This window comes from Microtus ochrogaster, chromosome 10 (genome assembly GCF_000317375.1).
Source record: "Microtus ochrogaster isolate Prairie Vole_2 chromosome 10, MicOch1.0, whole genome shotgun sequence".
NCBI lineage: Eukaryota > Metazoa > Chordata > Mammalia > Rodentia > Cricetidae > Microtus > Microtus ochrogaster.
Genome location: NC_022016.1, coordinates 49,098,666 through 49,103,880, shown reverse-complemented (window position 1 = coordinate 49,103,880; position 5,215 = coordinate 49,098,666).

The following is a 5,215-nucleotide window of genomic DNA, read 5'->3' as shown; positions in this document are numbered from 1 at the left end:
CTTCCGCTCCTGTCTCCACTCAGAAAGCCGCAGGCCTCCACAGGCTTGCGGGCTTGCGCATGCCCTCTTCTCTCCTCCCAAAGGCCTTCTCCTTTGGCTCACTTAACCCTTTGTCTCCTCTTTCTCTCTGCTCCCTGTCTCCTTCATTGATCTCACCTGTACCTCACTGACCTTTAACTCTGCAGCACACTCTACGGTTTCCCATGGGCACTAGCGATGTCTTTGAGGGGCTGTCACCAACTTTAAGCATATGTCTGTGCTTCATATGACTTGGCATCGCTGCTGTTCCAGTAGTGTGTTTTCTCCTTGCCAAGAGCTTCTGGGAATTGGGTCTCTAAGAAGAGACTACTGATGTGGGATTTCCCTCCGTATGCTGTAAATACCATTGATTAATAACGAAACTGTCCTGCACAGGGCAGAATGTAGGTAGGCAGGGAAAACCAAACTGAATGCTGGGAGAAAGAAGACGGGGGCTCATTCATTTTGTTGACAAGAAAGAAACACAACTCCAGACCAACTTCAAGAAGAGTGAACGCCAAAGATTCTTGCAAACTGAGAAACTAGAGAGAGGGTTCAGTGGATAAAGCACTTGCCACAAAAGCATGAAGACCAGAGTTTGGGTGGCAGCACCCACATTAAAAGCCAGGCAGACATGGAGGCTCCTCTGCACTCAGGAGGCAGAGATGGAGGATTCCCTGTGCAAACACTGAGTCAATGAACTCCACACTGAATGAGAGACCCCGCTGCAAAAAACTGAGGTCAAGGAAGACACCTGATGTTAACTCCAGACCGCTACATGTACACACATACAAGTGAGCATGGTCCCACACACATGTAAATAAGTGGGCATACACACACACCACACACACATGCCAAGGTAAGTAAATAGATGGAGTGGGAGTCAGTTATCTGGGGCTGATTTCCACCTAAGACAGGCTGAGATCCCCAAGTCCTCTGTCACACGCACCTGCTCTGGGCAGCGAGGATGGGGGTGGGGGTGTCAGTACTGCGCAGTGAGCACAGCACAGGTGGGGGTGGCACAGACAAATCAAGACCTTAATTTTCAAACCGTGACCTATAACACAGCATTGCCGGTATGACCTACGGCTCCATCGACAACTGTGGGCTACCATCTTCCCGGGGTTCATTCCCCTGTGTACAAAGTGATCTCGTTTGCTCTAAAGAACGCAGACCCACAGTTCTGTCTATATCGAAATGAGTCAGCCTGGTGAGTCACTGCTCAAAGACAGTTTGGGACCCAGTCCAGCCCAGGAAGCAGGCTCCGCAGCGTGAGATGACATCGCGCTCCAAATGTGAAGAGCAGTTTGCCGTCAAGTGCAGAGTCAGGTGTAGGTTTGTCTGTCTGTTTGTCTGTTTGTCCCCCCGACACACTGTTTTATGTGAACTCGAGAAGAGGGGAGCATGGGTCAGCCCTGTCCTGATACATAAAATCATCAGGAGATGGAGGCAGCCTCACTGAGTATTATCTGATAATATTCCATCCTCAGCTCCTCGGGGAAGCCAGATTCCCACAGGGTCCTGGGGTCCCACATTCCCACCTCTGAACCTTAGACCAAGTCTCCTTCTTCTAAATTTCAGCATCTTTTTTTTTTTTTTTTGGTTTTTTGAGACAGAGTTTCTCTGTGGTTTTGGAGTAAAATTTCAGCATCTTAAACTGTGGTTATGACCTGCGTGGGGAAGTCACATAATCAAATGGGGGGGGGGGGTTGCAAAAAAATGGCAACAGTAAAGTTTCTGACATGTAGCACGCGGTCTGAGGTGTGTCCAGCAATGTTTACCCGTGTTGCATGTGTGGCTGCCTTAACACTTGGCACCGTTCATGCTGACATGCCACACAATGCCTGTGATCACTGCCTGAAACACGTGAGGTCAGATATAAGTCACAGGTTGCGGGTTTTACTTTGTAATTATATTTACTTATGTGTACGGGTGTGGCAGAGGTGTGGGGTCAGAGGACAGCTTGAGGAGGTCGGTTCTCTCCTTCCACCCTATGGGTCCCAAGGACTGAGCTTAGGATGTCAGGCCTGGTGGCAAGTGCCTCTACCTGCTGAGCCATCTCACTGGCCCCATAGAACAGGCTCCTTACTGTGCAATAGAAGTTTTCTACTCTTATGGAAACATAATGGCTTAATTATAAGAAACAAAAACTTCTCATATTTTTCTATCATCATTACTCAGTTGGTATTAAATTAGCACATCTCTGGGTTATATTGTGTTGGAATACTTGATAGTAAGATTTTTTTATTTGATTTTACTTATTTGCAACCTGTGGGGATGGACACGTGCATGTACGTGCGGGTGTGTCCACAGAGGCAGAGAAGCACACTGGATCCCCTAGAGTCAGAGCCTCCAGGCAGCTGTGAGTGGCCCAACACAAGTGTTGAGCACGGAACTCGGGTCCTCTGCAAGAACAGCAAAGCCCGCTTCACCACTGAGCCGTCCCTCAGTCCCAGACGGCTTGGTTTAAAAACTGGTGTTTGAATTGATGACCTGATATTCATTTTTTAAAAAATTGTTAAAGAGCTTTCGACTTGGGATTAGGACACAATTTCCAAAACTTCCTAAAATGGCCCTTAAAAATGGTCTGGCATTTTGTCCTATTCACTATGAAAGGCGACGTTCTCAGCACTGACGATTATAAAATTGCAATCAACCCTCACAAACACTGAAGGTGCTCTGGGGCCTGCAGTAGCAAACACTCAGCCAAGATTTAATCCTTTCTATAAAAATAAGCAAGCACATTCATCTCACTAGTGTACACACATTTGCCTTTGTACACGAACGAATGGCAAAGGTCTGAATATCAAAAAATGTTCTATCGGTAAGCATTCAATTTGTTACTTTCTATATGTATATTCTCCGGGTTATGTAAAAATTTCTCAGGATAGAAGGGTTACTGTGAAATAATCTTTTTGTACACTTTGACGATTGTCACTATGATGGTTTAATAAAAAGCTGATTGGCTAATAGCTGAACCGGATGAAGTTGGGGGGGGGGATAGCCAAACTGAGAATCATGGGATGAGGAAGGGCAGACTCAGAAGAGATGCCAGCCAGCTGCCAAGGAAGCAAGACGTATAGAAAATGAGGTAACAAACCATGAGCCACATGGCAAAGCATAGAAATATGGGTTAGTTTAAGTTTAAGAGTTAGCAAGTAATAAGCCTGAGCTATCCATTGAGTGTTTGTAAGTAACCTCTGAGTGGTTATTTGGAAACTGGCTGGCAAGAGAGAAACGTCTGACCACAAAGTGTCATAAGTGGGAAAAATTGAAGAAGTAATGAACCCCCTAGAGTTGATCAGCAGGATTTGGTGTGAGTGTCCCCCTGAACTTGGCCTCAGAAACCTACCAACTTGACCTCCTGGGTGAAATGTGGCACTATGCTCTCTTCACCTGGGCTTTTACAAAATCAAACCCCACTGAGTCCTTGCTTCCTTGTTTTGTAGCAGGGGTAACCTAGCTAGCTTTACTATTGCGGTGATGAAACACCATGACCAAAGCAACTTGGGGAGGAAAGAGTCTTTTTCATTTCCCCTTCCAGGTCATAGCCCATCACTGAGGGAAGACAGGGCACAAACTCAGACAGGACAGGACCTGGATGCAGAAGCTGATACAGAGGCCATGGAGGGGGGCTGCTTCCTGGCTTGGTCCCCATGGCTTGCTCAGCCTGCCCTCTTATAGAACCCAGGCCCACCAGCCCAGGGAAGACACCACTCACAGTGGGCTGGGCTCTCCCCCACCAATCACTAATTAAGAAAATGCCCTATAGTTGGATCTTATGGAGGCATTTTCTCAACTGAGGTTCCCTCCTTTCAGCTGACTCTAGTTTGTGTCAAGGTGACGTAAGACTAGCCAGGACGTGAGCCTGCTCCTCGCAAACTGTCCCAAGGCAACGAAGCAGCCGCAGAGGATGGGAGAGCCTCTTTCTGTGTTGCAGCTGAGAAAGCAGGGTGGGAGGGAGCAAGTGATCTATATAGAGGAAGAAGAGGGAGAGCCAGGACTTGAGCCGGGAGAGCCTGCATGGGCATCTGCACTCACGGGTACATTACCCATCCATAGAGCTCTTCGCTCCGAATGTAGCATGAGACACAGGTGGTCTAATGTTTTTGTATGTTTTAGCTTTTAAAAAATCTTGTTTGAGTGCGTGTGTGTGCACACATGCGTGTGAGTGTGTATGAGTGATAGCGGTCAAGAAGAGAATTCCAGCCGGGCGGTGGTGGCGCACGCCTTTAATCCCAGCACTCGGGAGGCAGAGGCAGGCGGATCTCTGTGAGTTCGAGACCAGCCTGGTCTACAGAGCTAGTTCCAGGACAGGCTCCAAAGCCACAGAGAAACCCTGTCTCGAAAAACCAAAAAAAAAAAAAAAAAAAAAAAAAAAAAAAAAAAGAAGAGAATTCCAGGTCCTCCAGTAGTTTCTGACCCCAGAGCAACACTGACATGACGATATTCAGCCCTCCAGGCTCTTTGAGGCCTTCTAGACCAAGCCTTTCCCCCCAAATATAGACACCTCGAGGTGAGTGCAGGAACTGGCCCCAGGCTTCTAAGCTGGGATGCCAATTTGGATGCTTTTGGTGTGTGCAGTCCAGGCTTGTGCTCCAATGGCCATGAGTCAGAAACGACAGCATCTGGATACCCCAGGAAGAGCAGGGAAGAGTACCAAAGCTCCGTGCCTGCCCCTCCACTCTAGGAGTACCCCAAGATCAGTAATACCTTCTTTCTACCCACAAAGGCCACCACAAACACTCCACTCTGTCTGGTGTCTTGTTTTAGATGAGGAAGTTCTGATATCTCTGGGAGGTGAGGGAACAAATTTCTGAGTATTTATGCTTTTAGAGTGCATTTTTAAAACATTTTCTCTTTGTTGTTTTGTTTTTGAGACGGGGTTTTGTTATATAGCCACATCTGTCTTAGAACTTGCTAGATAGTCCAGACTGGTCTCAAATTCAAGGTCCTTTGTTGCCTTGGCCCCCCAAGGGTTGAAATAATAGGCACATGCCATCCAGCTAGGGTAAGCTTTTTCTATAGACCAAGGCAACTTTTATAAATAAAAGCATTTAATTGGGAGCTTGGACTAATTCAGAGGGTTAGTCCATGATGGTCATGGCAGCAAGCATGGAGATAAGTATGGCAATGGAAGAGTAGCTGAGAGCTACAGCCCAGTCTGAGAGAGGGAGGGGGAGGGAGAGACGGGGGG